This window comes from Microcebus murinus, chromosome 3 (genome assembly GCF_040939455.1).
Source record: "Microcebus murinus isolate Inina chromosome 3, M.murinus_Inina_mat1.0, whole genome shotgun sequence".
NCBI lineage: Eukaryota > Metazoa > Chordata > Mammalia > Primates > Cheirogaleidae > Microcebus > Microcebus murinus.
The window spans coordinates 27,020,739-27,039,538 of NC_134106.1; the positions used below are offsets into that span (position 1 = coordinate 27,020,739).

General features: G+C 38.7%; 1 protein-coding gene and 1 non-coding gene across 5 annotated transcripts in view; both read left to right on the plus strand.

Moving 5' to 3' along the window:
- The window catches only part of RASGRP3 (RAS guanyl releasing protein 3), a 113,315-nt gene that overhangs the window by 28,060 nt on the left and 66,455 nt on the right, over window positions 1-18,800 (plus strand). Inside the window, exon 1 of one of the 4 annotated variants that reach the window (XM_012788402.3) lies at window positions 8,443-9,594. The exons of the other annotated variants lie outside the window; for them this stretch is intronic. The gene's annotated coding sequence lies outside the window, so the exon portion shown is untranslated. Of the gene's footprint in view, window positions 1-8,442; window positions 9,595-18,800 lie in introns of those variants that run through there. 4 annotated transcript variants of the gene reach the window in all.
- On the plus strand, window positions 6,769-6,873 carry LOC142870273 (U6 spliceosomal RNA). The gene has a single exon (XR_012918705.1). It is a non-coding gene; the product is annotated as a U6 spliceosomal RNA (small nuclear RNA).

Below are 18,800 nucleotides of genomic sequence, written 5' to 3' on the forward strand. Positions count from 1 at the left end.
TGAAAGCAAAACACTGCTATGAAGGTAAATTTAAATAGGGAAGAGTCAGGAGAGGGAACAAGAGGTAAATTTAAATAAATTAAATTAAGTAAATGCAGTTATACTAAGGCTAAAGTGTTTTTAAAAAGTGAATGAACCTAATGAACCTTGATCTTGAACTTCTAGCCGCCAGGACTGTGAGAAAATAAATGTCTGTTGTTTAGACCAAAAAAAAAAAAAAAAAAAGAATGAAATTTTACAAAAAGAAAGAGTAAAGAGAGGAAAGAAAAAGAGAACTGAAAGGGGAAGTCTATTTTTAAATTGGACCCAACTTTCTGGAAACTTGGGAGTTTCTCCAAGGATGCTAAAGAAGGGGCCCACACAGGCTGGGATGTAGAGGCTGTCCTCCTCCTTCATTCTTCTTTCTATTTTTGTACAGGCACACCTCATTTCATTGTGCTTCACTCCATTGCACTTCACAGATAACACATTTTTTACAAATTGAAGGTTTGTGGCAACGCTGTGTTGAGTGAGACTATCAGTGCCATTTTTCTAACAGCACTTGCTCACTTTGTGTCTCTGCGTCACATTTTAGTAATTCTTGCAATATTTCAAACTTTTTCATTATTAGTATACATTTTATGATGATCTGGGATCAGTGATCTTTGATGTTACTATTGTAACTATTTTGGGACACCATGAGCCACACCCAATGGAAAACAGCAGACTTAGTTGATAAACACTGTGTGTTCTGACTGCTCCATGGACTGGCCATTTCCCCATCTCCTCTGGCCTCCCTATTCCCCGAGACGCAACAGTATTGAAATTGGGCCAGTTCAAGACTCTGCAATGGCCTCTAAATGTTCAAGTGAAGGGAAGAGTCGCAAGTCTCTCACTTTAAATCAAAAGCTAGAAATCATGAAGCTTAGTGAGCAAGGCATGTTGAAAGCCAAGATCTGCTGAAAGCTGGGCCTCTTGCACTGAGCAGTCAGTCATGTTGTGAATGCAAAGAAAACATTCCTAAAGGAAACTAAAAATGCGCTACTCCAGTGAACACACGAATGGTAAGAAAGTGAAACAGGCTCATTGCTGATATGGAGCAAGTTTTAGTGGTCTGGATGGAAGATCAAACAGCCACAACATTTCCTTAAGCCAAAGCCTAATCCAGAGCCCAATTCTCTTCAATTCTATGAGGGCTAAGTAAGGTGAGGAAACTTCAGAAGAAAAGTTGTAAGGTAGCAGAGGTTGGTTCATGAGGTTGAAGGAAAGAAGCCGTCCCCATAGAAGTGCAAGATGAAGCAGCAAGTGCTGATGTAGAAACTGCAGCAAATTATCTTTTATTATGAAGGTGGCAAGATTTTCCATGTAGGTAAAACAGCCTTCTATTGGAAGGAGATGCTATCTAGGACTTTCATAGCTGTAGAGGAAAGTCAGTGCCTGCCTTCAAAGCTTCAAACCTGTCAAGGGACAGGCTGACTCTCCTGTTAGGGGCTAATGCAGCTGGTGACTTGAAGTTGAAACCAATGCTCATTTACCACTCTGAAAATCCTAGGGCCCTTAAGAATTATGCTAAATCAACTCTGCCGGTGCTCTGCAAGTGGAAGAACAAAGCCTGGATGTCAGAACACCTGTTTATAGCCTGGTTTACTGACTATTTTAAGCCCACTGTTGAGACCCTCTGCTCACGAAAAAAGATTCCTTTCAAAATAGTACTGCTCATTGGCGATGTACCTACTCACCCAGGAGCTCTGATGGACAAGGAGATTCATGTTGTTTTCATGGGTGTTAACACAATATCCATTCTGCAGCTCGTGGATTAAGGAGTAATTTTGACTTTCAAGTCTTATCAGTATTCAAGAAATACATTTTGTAGGGCTACAGTTGCTATAGATAGTGATTCCTCTGATGGATCTGGACAAAATCAGTTGAAAACTTTCTGGAAATGATTCACCATCCTAGATGCCATTAAGAACATTCATGATTCATGGAAGGAGGTCAAATATCAACATTACCAGGAGTTTGGAAAAGTTGATTTCAGCCCTCATGAATGACTTTCAGGGGTCCAAGATTTCAGAGGAGGAAGTAGCTGCAGATGTGGTGGAAATACACATAATGCTTGCTATCACACACTTAATAGACTACACGTTGTGTAAACATAACTTATATGCACTGGGAAACCAAAAATTTTGAGTGACTTAGGTTTAATAAGAAGAGGATAAGCAAATCTATGAAAACTTCTATGGCTACTAACTCACTGGGAGAGAGAATAAATGCTCAGGCTTTGGAGTCAGACAGATCTGGGTTTACATCTGTCTCCCTCTGCTGTTTACTAGTTATGGGCAGGCTAGTTAACCTCACTAAAGGTCATCTGGGGGTAATAATAGCATCTCTTTAGAGCATTGCTATGAAAATTAAATGAGCATTTTGCACAGCTGGTAGCTTGTTACATATTATTGGTAATATACTAACAATGTATATTAGTAGATACTAATTGCTATTTTATATAATAATTATTGTTCCTTATATACATATATAATAGCTTTCTACATGTTCCTCTTTCTCCCAGAGAGATCATGAACTTTGAGAGCAGAGATTTTTCTCTTGTACTTTGGTGAATCCCTAAATGCAATACGCACCGAACACAGACATCACATATCCTTTTCATTTGCTGACATTGCTTTGCTTCATTCAAGGGCTTTGGAGGTTAACAGCTCAACTCTCTGATTCTTTTGAAATTTTTTCTTTCTTTTTATTTGTTGTGGTGATGTAGCTAGCACAACTCTTATGATTGACTGTGACTGAGTACTTATTTTGGCTCACACATAGTTCAAAGGGAAGAAAGAGGGAAGAACAAGAGCATTAGAGAAAATTTCCTATGATACTTAGACAAATGTTGGAAGAATAAAGAGAAACAGAAAAGATATCAAAAAAGTGTATGTGTCTGAGAAAGAGATTGCACCAAAAAAATGAAATTGTATTGAATAAACTTTTGTAACTTGTGTTTTTCACATCATCTACACTGAATATTTAATGAGTATATACTATTATAATGAGTGTAAAGACATAAATATTATGAATGTGTTCTAATTTATTCAACTACTTTTGGCATATAGATTCTTTCTAATATTTCCCTAGTATAATAATGCTGTGGGAAACATCCTTATACATATGCAATTCTTTTCTTGGAATATCTTTCTAGAGCAGGAACTGCTGAATTAAAGGGTATTCACATTTTTAAAAGCTTTTGCCATATATTACAAAATTATCTTCCTCATGTGTTCTATGATTTAAAGGGTATTCACATTTTAAAAAGCTTTTGCCATATATTGCAAAATTATCTTCCTCATTTGTTCTACAATTTACATTCTTGCCAGCAGTGTGAAAGTACAATTTTCCAAACCTGACAGTGTAGGGAATTTTAATTTTTTTCATCTTTGTCAAGTTTATAGATAATAAATGGTATCCTATCATTTTATTTGTATTGTTTTTTTAGGGAAGCTGAATATTTTTTTCATATGTATATTGACCATTTATTTTTCTTTCCTTGTGAACTATTCATTAATATCCTCTGCCCAGTTGTTAATTGTAAATGCTACTTACATATTAAGGCTATTAACCCTTTACCATATATGTTTCACTTTTTAATCTCATTTTGTCATTTGTGATTTAATTTTCCTTATGGTGGGGTTATATTTAACATAACATAAATTTTACATTTTATGGCTTAAATATTTTAACTTTTTTCTTTATGATTTCTGCTTTTGTAATCATGATTAAAATATTATGATAAAAGTATTTAATCATCATTAAAATAATTTTAAGATTATAGAAACAATCACACGATTTTCTTCGAGTTTGTGTGAGGTTTTGTTTTCACATTTAAATCTTTAGTCTATCAGGCATTTACTTTGTATATGGCATGAAGTAATGATGGCATCTTTGTTTTTCCTTATAGTTAACCAACTCATTATTGAAAAGTTCCTCCTTTTCTCAGTAGGGTTAAATACCATATTTAACAAATAAGAAACATTTAAATATGGTATTCGTAAGTAATTTCTGGGCTTTCTGTTCTGTTTCATTGTTCTGCCTTTTTTGACACCACTACCAAACTTTATTTAATTTTTAGCCTATTTAATACCTAGTATCCCCCTCATGGTTCTTTTCTAAAATTGCCTTTACCATTCTCAGTTTTTTATTCTTTTAAATAAACTTTAGTATTTTTTTTGTTACCTGTTTGAAAAATCTCTTTGGGATTTTAACCAGAATTTGATAACATTTACAAACTAATTTGGAGAGAATTGACATCTTTACCATGTCGAATCTTCTAGAATAGGAAAATTGTATTACCCTTTATTTATCAAAATATTTTTTATTTTCCCAGTAAAGTTCTATACATTTTTTTACATAGGCTATTCACTTTGTTTTGTTAGTCCTAGAAGTTTTGTTGTTGCTGCTTTTGTGAATGAGAATTCTTTTCAGTATGTTGTCTAAGTTTTTGGTAGTTATATGGGAAATCCCATTAGTTTTTTGCATTTATTTTGTTAACTGTTTACATCACTGAACTTTCTAATTATTTAAAAGCATTTTTAGTTGGTTCTGTTGAGTAAATGATTATAACATCTGCAGGTTGAATAATTTTGTCTCCGCTTTCTAACAGTTCTTGTGTAGCTTCTATATCTTGCCTGATGGCAGTGGCTCAAATGTCTCTAACAGTGCCAAATGGTGATAGTGATTGTGAGCAACCTTTTCTTGTCTCTGAATTTAATATTAATACTTCTAGTATTTTACCATAAAGTATGATGCCTGTGTTTGGTTTGAGATAGATTATCATGGTAAGCAGGTCTTCTAACTTCATCTTATTAATTAAAAATTGATACTGAATGTTATCAAATGACTTCAAGATTACTGTTGTGGTAATTCAAAAGCTTTTCTCCATTGATTTGTTTATGTCTTAATTATGTTAATGCATTTCTTAATACTGATATATTTTTATGTCTTTAGGGTAAACTATGTGTAAACATGATGTCAGTCTGTGGTTTCCTTTCTTATGCTTTACCAGTTTTATTTATTTTTTTGTTTATTTTTTATTTTTTAAAATTAATTAATTAATTTTTTTTGTTTTGAGGCACAGTCTTGCTTTGTTGCCCAGGCTACAGTGAGTGCCGTGGCGTCAGCCTAGCTCACAGAAACCTCAAACTCCTAGGCTCAAGCGATCCTCCTGCCTCAGCCTCCCGAGTAGCTGGGACTACAGGCATGTGCCACCATGCCCAGCTAATTTTTTCTATATATATTAGTTGGCCAATTTCTTTCTATTTATGGTAGAGATGGGGTCTCACTCTTGCTCAGGCTGGTTTCAAACTCCTGATCTCCAGCAATCTGCCCACCTCGGGCCTCCCAGAGTGCTAGGATTACAGGCGTGAGCCACCGCGCCCGGCCAGTTTTTTTTTAAAGTCAGAGGTATTATGTTAGGTTTCTGTTACTTTTGTCCGCTTGAACATTTTACATAGCCTGGGAATTATCTGTAGGTGGAAGCTCAAAGAAAACTTAATTGTGTAAGTAATCTGAACTAAAAAAATTTTTGGAAACAATTTCTTAATAACTTTTACATTTTTCCATGATTACTGATCTGTTGGTTTTCAACTTCTTCTTGGGTCAGTTTGCCTCTAATTATTATTTTGGCCATGGCCTACAATATTTGATGTGTGGTATTCTCATTTCTGAAAACTTCTAAGCGTTCGGTAATTGCCCTTTTGATTTCTTTTCCAATCAATGATTTTTTTTTTTTTTAAAGAAGAGTTATAAAGTTTTTCCAAGAGCTTGGCTCTTTTTTTTACTTACACTTTTGTAATGAATTTATAGTTTTATTACAGCGTGATTATACAATGTGGTCAAAGTGATTTCTTTTGGAGGGGAATTACTTAAAATTTTTTTGGTGGCCTAATATAAAATCAAATTTTGTAAATTTTTCTTCTATCTTTTCTTAACAGAATTGACAGAGATCCTACTCTTCAATCATTCATTTATGCATTGAGCATTGTTTCAGCCATGTGTCTAATACATGCCAGGCATTGTAGTAGGCATTGCAAGATATAAAATGAATATATCATAAGCTTTCCCTGAGGTTGACAAAGTTTAGATAGGACATAGGTACATGAAGACCTAATAATTATAATAGAGAAAGAAATGCAGTGGAATGGTCAAAAGGAGGCAGCAGAGAGTGAGAGCCACACTCTGTCAGAGGTTCTGGGAATTCAAGGTTGCCTAACATGACCCTGAGAGGCTTTCAGTCCTAAAGTGTAAAAGATAAATTAAGGGCAGAGACAGGCTTTTTGGTGGCAGGACAAATAATTAGGAAATCACTATAGTCATTCAGTAATACGTTAGAACACCTAAAAGATGTTAGAGAACAAAAAGAGGAGATTTTCGCATTTAAGGGGCAGGTAGAAGCAGACAGGTCCACACAGGAGGCTGAAGGAGGTAGGAGTGAAGTTTTACAGCGGCCACAAGAGAACATCTCAAGGCGTGCCTGGTCAGTTGGATCAAATGGAGCTGGAAGGTCATGTAAGATAAAAGTATCTATTGCCCTTGGTCTTTGGTGTCTTGGGGAAGGCAGTTTTAGTGGAGTGAGGGAAAGAAGCCAGAGTGTAGGCAGGTTGAGGCTTAAATGGGCTGAGAGATAGTGGAGACAAGTGTTCTCCAAGAGCTTAGTTGTGGAGGGAATGAGTGAGTTAGGGCAGGCATTAAAGGAGCAAAAGATCAACAATATTGCTGTTAAGAAATAAAGACTACTGCTCTCTTTGGCAGCAATGTGCTAAAATTGGAACGATACAGAGAAGATTAGCATGGCCCCTGCGCAAGGATGACACGGAAATTCGTGAAGTGTTATAAAAAAAAGATATAAAGACTAGTAAGCATGTTTAGATAATGAGGAGGGTGAGCTGAGAGGGAGAGAAGGTATGGTTGTCATTAAGAGGGCCCTAAACAGGTGGGGGACCCAGGGCGAGACACAAAGCCCCGCTGGGAGATGGACTCTGACAGGTGGGGGACGCCTCTTTTTGAGTTGAAGGAAATGACTGGTACCTCCAGGCAGTGTGGGCAGAAAGGCGGGATCTCCCCATTTCTTTGCAAGCCTGTGTCGTTGTAGAACCTTCAGCCACACTCCTGGCCCCTGACTGGTGGGGCCCAGGGTCGTGGCCTCTGTGTTTACAGTTTGCATTACGGGGATGACTCAGGATCTAGTCCTTCCTCCCCTGCCAATAGAAATAGAAAAGAATCTCCACAATTACCTTGCCTCAGGCTGTTGTCTCTGTTGGTCAACAAAGAGTTTCTAGAAGTCTCTCTTTCACTAGTGGTGGTATGGAATGGATTGTCAGAATAATTAACCCAGTCAATTGTAAATAAGGTGATTGATAGGTGTCAGCAGGTCACAAAACTTTCTGTTATTGCAAATACAAGGTCTAAATAAATCAAAATAATTTTTCAGATCCTCAATAGGCCTTCCTTCCTTTCTTTCTTTCTTTCTTTCTTTCTTTCTTTCTTTCTTTCTTTCTTTCTTTCTTTCTTTCTTTCTTTCTTTCTTTCTTTCATTTTTTTGCAATCAGTTCTCTCAAAGGGCCTTCCTTTCTGTTTCTGATGAAAGATTATCACATCAACAAAGGAGCAAAAATGCCTGAGAAGGTGACCTGTATTTTAGTGCATTGCATTTTGATATCTGAAGTTGATTTCTACTGCTGACTTTAAACTCTTAGAAAGAGATATGTTTTGACTCCTGCAAAATTTTTCCGTTCACACTTTGGGCTCTCACAAGTTGATGACAAACTACACCCTAAAAATAAGGCGAGACTGAGGATTTTTTTTTGTCTTTTTCTGTTATTCTGGAAAACACTCTGTCCTCTTATAGAGGGAAGCTTCTGCTTTGATTAACACTATAAATAATATGAGACAAAGCCCAGAAATGAATTACTCACACAGGCTCCTATATTGAGTAAGATCTCACATATTAAAAATCAAGGTTGGCAGTTTAACAGGCCTATGATGGTTCAGAAATCCCCTGGGGGACTTTTAACCATCTCTTTTTTTTTTTTTTTTTTTTTTTTTTGGAGACAGAGTCTCACTTTGTTGCCCAGGCTAGAGTGAGTGCCGTGGCGTCAGCCTGGCTCACAGCAACCTCAAACTCCTGGGCTCGAGCGATCCTCCTGCCTCAGCCTCCCAAGTAGCTGGGACTACAGGCATGCGCCACCATGCCGGCTAATTTTTTGTATATATATTTTTAGTTGGTCAATTAATTTATTTCTATTTTTGGTAGAGACGGGGTCTCGCTCAGGCTGGTTTCGAACTCCTGACCTTGAGCAATCCGCCCGCCTCGGCCTCCCAAAGTGCTAGGATTACAGGCGTGAGCCACCACGCCCGGCCAACCATCTCTTTTTGCATGTTCACTTTGTCATAAGGCGGAGTCCCTGTCATATCTCTACCTAAAGGGTGAGCTCAGGCACTGATTTTGGTGTCACCCTGACTGTGCCAAGAAGTCAGACACTATACAAAGTCAGATCCTCCAAGGGCTGTCCTTGGGGAGGAGGGTGAAAGTGGAAGTGTTGGAACATCAGCCCAGGGGAGAAGTATGAATTCAGCAAAACATCCAGGACGATTTGCCACCTTTGTGAACAGCGCAGAGAATGCCAGGTTAGTCCAGCTTCCCGGCACACCAAAGGGGGCAGCAGCAGCGCCTCTGTGAAGCAGGCTGTAAACTTTGGAGATAATTTATGTTTCCACTTGCACTTGCTGATAATCTCAGCTGCTCTGCTGTGCTTCCACATGTTGACACAATGCAAGATAACCATGCAGAAGTTTGGTCTTAAGCACCTGCAGTCATATCCACCAGTTATTTAGATAAAAGCTGCCTTTAATATTCTGCATACTCCCCTCTCAAATTTGCCCATTGACATCACTGGGCTTAGCAGCCCTGGCTTTTGAAATTAAATCTAAGCATTCTCAGAGGGTTAGTTAAGGTCTTCCTTCCTCGGGACAGGTCACTTAGCCTTGTGGCTCTCCCAACAAACAGGAGCCTGGCATTCTGAGAAAATGAAACCAAGCAGATTGATGTGCTTGGGGGCAGGGGCACCTGGAATCTAGGGCAACTTCCACCTGCTGAGGGAGGCGCAGCTCCTTTTAATTGCTGTTCCAGAGTCCCCGTGAAAACTTGGGGGAGCCAAGAAAGCATGGAGCCTGCCAGGCTCCCCACACCATACCCACCCGCTTGCAAACATGATTGACTTTCCACTTGCAGTGACCTGCCCTCCAGTGTGACTTATCAGCTGTTTGCCCTTTGTCACGAAAAGAAAACAAATTGTGGAATGCACTGCTCGGCATGCTAATGAAATGGCCTGGCCAACCCCAGGGGGAGGGGGTGGGTTATGAGAAGGTTTGCAAGCAAGGAGAATAATGATCTTCAGTTTCTGACCTCCTGGCACGGTGGCGGTATTTATCAGGAGGTGCATGTGACTGGTTAAGACACAGAACCTCAGCTTGAAGGAAACAGCTGCTCTCGGCGTGCTCCGGCACTTGGCAGCTGGACAGGCAGAGTGCTGATGTGAAAAATACCGCGACAAAACCGCCCCAGTAAGTAACTGGAGAGCTTTCCTCTGCGTGTGCCTGTGTGTGTGCGTGTGTGTGTGTATGTGTGTGTGTGCGCGCGTGTTGCAAGCCACCAACAACTTTTTATCTTGATTTTGGTTTCACTCTGGCACTATAGAAGGAGATCTTTTATTTGTACCTGTTAAAAACCATTTGTGTTTTTACTGACATTTTTGGAACCTGTTCTTTTCAGCCACGTTGTCTTCTAACTTTGAGAATGAATGGGGCACATTGCCTGATTCCTCCTCTGGGAAACAGTGAGTCTGTTTCCAGGGGTTCAGGATTTTTATGGTCCATGGGTGTTTAGGTTCAAAGCCAAGATTCAGGTTCTGAAGCAGAGAACTCACTGAAGTGAGCTGATGACTAGATTTGATTTTAATCAGTTTTGCCATTGAAACTTTAAAGCATAGTTGTTGAAAATAACGTGAATTTATTGTTTGGCTGACTTGTCTCATTTAACTATGTGTAACAGTCTGCAATAGAGAAAACTGACAAGATAATAATTAGACTTAGATTAATCTGAGATCATATTAAAATTTCATGCATGCTTTTCAACTCACTGAAAGCTGTATTTTATAGCTCTTTTCTTCAATGAGGTAATTCACCTTCATTATTTTATAATTTTTGCCCACGGGCTTTCTTATTTTAGTGTTTTTATGATGCTAAGAGTCTTTCTTCCTTGTTTATGACCTGGATTATGAAAATGCTGCCTGAAGTTGATTATCAACTCGGGTGGGATTGGAGGAGGCTGGTGTGCAAATAACCGAGAGGACCTGTTCTTTCCCAGGTTTGTTCAGCAGTAACAGAGCTTGCTCTTGGGACAGCAGCAAAGCAGGCACCATACTGGAACCGAGCTGTTGTTCAGGGACTTTTGTCCTTCCATGATGTCACCAGGCAGGATGCTTAAGAGGAAAGGAAAAAGGGGAAAAGAGAAAGGGCAGAACCCTGAATCGATGATGTAAACCTCTGAAAGTGACAGGCTTCTGAATCAGAGGCTGCAGGGAGATCACTGAACGGGTTCCTTTTTCTGGGTTGCTTGGATGTTAGGGAGGGGGAGCAGAGAGTGGTTGTTTTTCTTTGAAGTCTTACCAAACAGTTGTTTTGCTTGGGATGAGCCTAGAGCACTCCGATGTGTGCTTGTTTCCCCAGGCAACCGATGGATTATCACATAGGCTCACGTTGTACAATTTTTGTGCATCTTCCACCTCCTGCCACAAGGAAACTTTGTTCTTTCTCCACCTTGCCACCCCTGGTTGTATGGATTGAGAATGACGCACAGGTTCTGCAGGGCAATACCTGTGTAGGTTCTGCGTAGAGTTTTCCTTGGACACACTTGGTCTCGAGTACCACAGCAGCCAAAGATCTTTGATGGAAGCAGCTTCAGAGACCCTGTCTAAGAAAATGGTTAGTCTGGCAGGCATCAAGAAGTTGTCCCTTTTCTTTTCCTTAAAATGTAGAAGACTGGCCAATGGGAACAAATAATTCCAACACCTCTGTTTCTCGCTATGCCATTTGCCTGAGGTCCTTGGGTCAGGCTGTGGCCTGTGGCTTGCGACTTCCCTGTCTGATTGAGGAGGGCTGGCTGTCCTCCTGGGCCGTTCTTCAGGGAGTTTGCTTCTGGTATAGTTTCCCTTTTTCCACAGGTTGATAGTGCAAAACAACTCCCTGGTGAAATTGTGTCTCTGGAATAATAGAGCCTCCCACAATAGAATGGACTGTCCCAGTGGGAGTCAGAGTAATCCATTCAATTATCCAACTGCTGAGTTTTTTAAATCCTATAGATTATTTTGAACAACCCATGATACCTCGACTTTTCAAAATATTAACAGCAAAATAATAAAAGTAATTATTTTATAGATAGAGGGTACATTTATGAAGTCAAAGACTTTTAGATCTGGATAGAAATGATAGAATGCACAATTTAACCTCTTCATTTCAAATGTATCTGGGTCACAGTGCTGAGCCAGAAAAGAGAGCTCAAGGCTTCTGCTACTATATACATCATAGTATTTACCCTAATAATTTTCCTTTACACTGATTGTGCACTTACTATGCCAAGTGATGTGCTAAGCAAGTGTATTTATTTTCACAGACCCCTCACAGTAACTCTGTGTGCTAGATGGTATTATTCCACTTTATGGAGGGGTTCTGAGGTTCAGAACCCCTTAGCCACTTGGCCATACAAGACACAGGCAGGAGTGACACCTAGATCTGACTCCAGAACTCATGCATTAAAAAATAAAAGTGGAATGCCTGTGCTAACCCCACATATTTAAACCTAAAAGCTCATGCCATGCAAATTAGAGTATTTCCAGCACACCAAGATTATAACACAATGCGTGTTATGGCCCTTTCACGGCAGGAAGGGCTAGGTTTCCCCCTGTGACAGTCTGAGCCCAAGCTGAACAGGCTCACAGACTTCCAGTGTGTTTTTCTCTTTGAAAATAGTTTGATGGTGGCCCTCACGTTGGTAAGAACAGCAGCTGAGAGCTTTGTTATGGACCTGGACACTGGGCTCTCATGCCCCCTCTGGCCTCTCCCTCAGTTTTTCCTGTCACTCCTTTCCTTTGGAGAATGGCCACTCTACACACGCCCCACCCCAAATAGCTGGCTTGGTGTTGATAAAACTGTTATCAGCCCCCTTGGTTGTGGCTCATCCTGGAGGGCTGGTTGTCCTAGTGGCTTGTTTATGAGTAGAAATGACGCAATCCGCCACTCTGCTCCCTTTGTTCTGAGCTCTGGGTATGAGGGGTGGGCCACAGGACAGGGGACTGGCTGGGAGTGGGGAGGGAGGGGAGCTGTGCTTTTCTCTGCCCTGCCAATTGCCCCCAGTCACCCTTCTGAACCTGTGGCCTTTCTGGTCATCAGACAGACAGAGCCTTACAGAAACCTACTTCTTGAATCCTTTTACCAATGTCATTTGGCTCTCCATGTTCCTCCACTCAGTTAAATGTCCAAATTAGGGTTGGGGGCAAAGAGAAAGAGCACTGGGTAATACATAAGCAGTGGGGGTGGGTGGGTGGGGAGGGTCCTTTGGTTAATGAGAAGGAATTAAGCAATAGGCCATGCGTGCATGACTCTGAGAAAGTTACCAAGGTTTTTGCAAGGTCGATACAAGATTACACATTTTGAAGATCAAGCTATTTATAGCAAGAAAGGGAATTTTTAATCTTTAATCCCACTTACCTCCTGCCTCTAAAACTAAACCCAGCTCAATAGTAGCCAGTGATGCAGTCTGCTAAACCCAAAACACTGGGAATTACCTCCGATCCTTGCTGGAATTGCTTATTTCCGTAGAAGCTGGCATAGTTTAGTGGGTGTTATATGGAGATACACGAAGTAGATTTAGGATTGCGATAGAGTCTACAAGCCAGACTCCAGAGGTGGTTTGAAGCAAAATAAAATGCTTGATTAATTTCTTGGGATAAAGAAACAAATTCTGTGATACAGTACTTGTTTATTTGTTTTTGTCAGATTGCATGTTTCAAAGACACCTGTTAAACAGGTTAACAAAGTTAACGCTCTGATCCCCTTTTTCCTTGTGTGGGTTGCTCATTTACAGTCCGTGGAGTTAACTCTTTGCTGTCCTATTTCCATTGCTCTGTGGGATTTGAAGTCTTTAGGTTTTCTGCTGTTTCAAGTGGCTATTGTACCTTCAGAGTCTGTGGTATGTAGAGTCACCGTGCTTTGATCCTCGAGCCCATCTTTGGTACTGAGAAGATGAGCCCCTGTGTTTGTAGATACCTATATAAGGCACCTTCTTGCACTTTGGCACAATCCTGTGAAAGAGAGAGGATACTATCACCATTGTTTACAGAGAGGAAACAGAGAATGAGGGAAAGTGAGTGACTTGTCCATGCTCATGGGGCAAGTAACTGACAGAGCTCAACTATGTCTCTAGTCTACTGACTCTAAATACCAGGCTTTTTCTCTGAGTTTATGCTGTTGTCCTGACAAAAACCAATTTCAACTAATTCATGGCTGTGTCCTTACACATAAGCTGTAGAATTATGCTTTGTGATAAAAAGTGATGTAGCTTGTATTATTATCTTCTGATAGGCAAAGGGCAAATAGATGATCGATATGTGATATGCCATTTTATGCATATCAATGGTCATATTTCCAAAGCCTATAGATGATTGACTCTGGGAACAGGGTCAGCTTAGCCACAGACACAATAGTGTTGGCTTGGGGTAGTATTTTTAAAGGAACTTATTGATCATTTTTCTCCTCTGCAGACTTAATGTAGTTAAGTTGGAGTCAATACCAACTATGGCATGATGTAACATTCGGCTTTTAGAGGGGGTTTGGTTGTGTTCTGAGATATAAAAAAGGCAGTCAGCCCTTCAGTGTGCACTCTCCTTGCCCCAAAAAACCATCAGCATTCTTGAAAGTTCTGCCTGGGTGCAGCACCTTTACTCCCATTGAGGAGTAGCACACTCTGACCACTGGGCAGAGTGTCCTCTGCGATCACTTCCCAGTGCAATTATCTGCCCACAACTGAGAGCATCTTAACTTACTGGAATAACTGAGACTCTTCTCTATCACTCAATTTTTTGTTATGGCAATTCAGTTTATCCTATAACAGCATTATCAGTACGTTGGCAAGATCATAAAATGGCAGTGCATGATGCTTGGTGACTTAATGGTACAACTGCACTTTGTAATGGCCGGGGCTTAGAGGCAGGGCGAAGCCAGTGAACAGCTTTGTGACAATAAATGCCGCCATAGTGTTTCTTTCTAAAGTAACTTTTTTGAGTATTAATGTGAAAGGAAGCCTTCTTTGAATTAAAAAAATTCTGAAAAACATTTAATTTATGACTAACTAACTAACTCAAAGAGCATTTTTCCTTAGTGACTACTGTAATAATCAGAACTTTCTGCACCTTTCAAGAGGGCACAAGCAAAAGAAAAGAAAAAAAATGAAATGGTGAATTAAAAGTCTACCTTCCTAGATTATAGTCTGTAGAATTTGAGGTAATATAAACCTTGATGCCCCTATTGTAAGTGGAGAATTAAGCTCAATGTATAAATGACTTATGAAGCTGCGGATATCCCAACGTCTTTTAAGTTTCAATTTGAATAGATTGGTAATTTTGTTTTCTGAAGGATTCTCTATTTGCCAAATGCTGTCCTATCTTTACACTTAGTGTTGGTTTAGGTGGACCCATCTCTACTCCACAAGACAGTCTAAGCCCTTTGTTTAGATCATTATGCCTATAAGTGTTCTCAGAATTTCACCTTTGACCATGTTCCAGCTACAATTTTTGACAGAAAACTAATAATGAAGGAGAAATGACATGGAAAAAATTAAATTCATATCTAATCCCAGAATTTCATATTAGTCACTACTTTTCCATTACCTAATTGTTTCAAAAATCACAAACAAAGAAGTGCATTTGAGTGTGTGTAAGTGATTTTAGTTGCTTCTCTTTTTCCCATTTGGGGTGTTTGTACCATAGTAGAAACCTTACTAATTAATGGATTGGCCAAAAGGAGGAGTGATGAGCTGAAGAAGAACTTAGGCAAAAGAGGCCATCCATCTGTCATGGAATCAGACTACAATTATTTTTAAAAATTGCCTTAGTCACTTCTCTATTTTGTTTTGAGAAAGTAAAATTTTCCCCTTCATCCAACAATTCAAATTGGGCTGAACCAAGTTTCCTTGGAGTTTTTACATAAATTAACTTTGGAGAGGTACCAGGAAGGGTTCCTTCCTAGGAGTTTACACACATGGGTTGGTTTTGCAGAACTCTCTAGACCTGGAATCAAAGAGTCAGGAATGATGAATGTCCTTTTTTGGCTACACTCAAACAACTTGGCTGTGACCATCAAGGAAAAATCTTCTCAAGTCTCAGGTTAATATAGATTTTTGGAGCCTATAAACTACTCAGGAATTTTTAAACAATTTTAAATTGAAGAACTGAGTATAATTTCCATATTTGGTTCTGGAAAATTCATACCATGCGTTCAATTTGACTGAACTTTGGATTCTGCTCAGCTTTCAGTTCTGTTTTTTAAAAGTAGAAAGTATTTCATTTATGCATGGAATGCTTGCCATTCAAAATCATATGAGTTGACAGGATGTTTTAGAGATCATTATTTTTTTATGGCAAGGACTATGCCCGGTCTGAATGGTGGTGCTGGAAATTTCTCTGTATTTCATTTCTGTCCCCAGTCACTCTTGATTCTGAGATGAATCTGCCTCTTTCTATTTAACTTTTGTAGTAGGTATTTAAACTGTGTCTGCTATTGAGAGAGGGAATTAAATAATGTTTATTTTTACATCACTCAGAGGTAGACTTGTCAACATTCTTATAGAAGAGAAAAAAAGCTTTTAGAGAGGTCACATACTTTGCATAAGCCAATGAGTAGGATTCTGGCTCTAGTTTGCCTGAAAACAAGCACATGCATTTTTCATTCAACCACACTGTCTCTCTCCATGTCTATGTTAAAAATTGATGCTTTCTGTGGGAAGGGCAGCCATTCTGTGGAGTCAGGATTCTGCTGTCCTTGTCATATGACTGGCATTATGTCATGCCCAGTGCATGCCCATTTCTCTTAGTAGGGTGCTGTAAGACAGAGAAATGCCCTAAGACTCTGTGAATTCATGGTTGAACCCCGTGGTCTCTTTTTAGCTCCTACTTAGAACATATTCAGTTTTCATTGCTGAGGTGTTCTCTCAATTGTGCTGCTCTATACCTTTGGCAGGGTGCTCTTGCAGAGATGAGCCTCTGGAAACACTCAAAAATGATTATACTATATCAGATGGTGACAGCTATAAAAGGGATCATACCTATAGGACAAACTGAGTAACCAGTGGTGACAGTTGGCTTTACATTATATTTCATTTTTATAAGGAGTGACATAATATGGGCACCAAGAGGGGTGATCATATGCACTCCCATAAAATGTTTTTGGGGGCTATGATTACAGATAGATAAAAGGGCCAAAGAGAGCTTGAAGCAGGACCAGTGTGACATATCTCATGCTATTTTAATGGTTTATGTTTTAGAAGAGACACTGCTTTCAACCTCTCTTTGGAAGTTGCAAGAACTCTGGTTGACATAAACTTTGGTATTATTATGTAAGAATGGATGGTTTATCTTTTTCAGCTGCAAGGATGACTGAGACATATGTCATGCATAAAATTCTGCAACAATGTGGGAAACTATCTCACATCAAGCTTGTGGATAAGAGGCTAATATGTTTGGAAAATTGTTTTGAGCTTTAATCCCCAGATTTAGAAATTTTAATCACTCAAAACTTCAATGAATACAGACTAGTTCATAGGTTCCCTTATGTAGAAGCCAGAATTTACATTTAGGTAACAAAAGTAATAGAAAAAAATCCAACATATATTTTCATATAAGATGATTCATTTGGTATATTTAAACATATGCTTTTGTACTACAGACTGCACAGACATGAATAATATAGACTTTATCCCATAGGATATTACTACCTTGTTAAGCAGATCAATATTTAAAAAAATTATTACATTAATCATCTTATAATAGAAAAATATATGTTCTATAAAAGAGGGTTATACAAAGTTCTTTGGGAGTCTAGGGAATGGAGATAACTAACTGTATCAGAATGAGTCAAGGAAGATTTCCTAGGGTTGGTGACATTTGAACTGGGTATAAAAAGATAAATAGTCATTGTTAAAGAAGAAAAAACTATATTTTGAAAGAGTCCATACCAGAAATAACATGTAACTTGATAGAGCTGAATCATAGGATACATGTTGGAGGAGGGGGTGGAGAAAAAGATCAAAGACAAGATGGTTCCAGATGGTTAAGAGTAGGGTTTGCTCTTCTGAAGCATTTAGATCTTTTTGAACACTATTTAAAGTTAAAAGAATTCTTTTTATTATGGAAAATTATATATATATATATATACACACACACACAATAATATTATGAACCCCTATATATTTATTATCCAACTTTAACAATTTTTAATTCATTGTCAGTCTTGTTTCATTTATATCCCCACCCATACTGTCTTCTTCCCATATTAATTTTGAAGCAAATCCCATGTATTTAATCATTCCATCTATAAACATTTTAGTGTTTCTAAAACATAAGTTCTCTTAAAAAGTCACAATATCATTAATACATCTAAAATAATTCTTTATTATCACAGCTTGTCAAGTAGAGGAATGATATGCATACATTTGCATTCTGGAAAGAAAACTCTGAAGGCAATGAGGAAGACAAATTAGAGAGAAAAAAATACTAAACACCAAAAGAAGACTCCGGAGATAGGTTAGAACCTGGGCAAAGGTAATGGAGAAGATGGAAGAATTTTCAGAAAATTTTTAAAGTAGTTGATAGTTCTTGAGATGAATTATATGGGAGAGCAGGGAAGGAGGGAGTTGAAGAAGATTTGGAGGTTTTAATTTGGGTAATCAGCATATGAATATGCCATTAACTCATATAGTATAGAGATTTCTTGAAAAGTAATTTAACTTGGTTCAACAATACACAGAGACTATCAGAAACAAATCCAAAAATAACTTCCTATTACCCTAAAACAAAACTTTGAGACTTGTGCCTGAAGTCCCAGCTACTCGGGAGGCTGGGGCAGGAGAATGGCTCGAGTCTAGGAGTTTGAGGCCAGCCTGCACAACATAGAGGGACCCTGTCACTTAAAAAGAAAGAAAGAAAGAAAAAGAACAAAAACAATACTTTAAGATTTGGAGCATTTGGAGTAATTTTGATGGTCCACCTTAAGAAAGTCATTAACAAAACTTGGAAAACATGCAGAAAACATTCAGAGGGACAGAGGAGCCCAGGGACAGACTGAAAACTGAGACCTTTTCAGTTTAAATGTGATTAATAGCTATAAAGCCATGAAGGCTAATGAACATGACTTATTCACCAAACCCCAAACCACTACAAGTTTGAAAGAGGTGAATTAAAAATAAGGAAAAGAACGCCCTCCCCATTTTATGATAAAAATATTCAAACAAACAAAAAAGTTGAAAGAATTATGCAATGAATGCCCTTCTACAATGAACAATTTACCGTTTTTTTTCTTTGACACATCTATCTATTTACCATTCCTCTATCTGTCCATTGGTCCATCTTATTTTTTTTTCAGAATAAATTGCAGACAGCAGTACACTTCATTCCTGAACACTTCATCGTCATACATGCCATTAGCCAGAGTTTACTATTTGT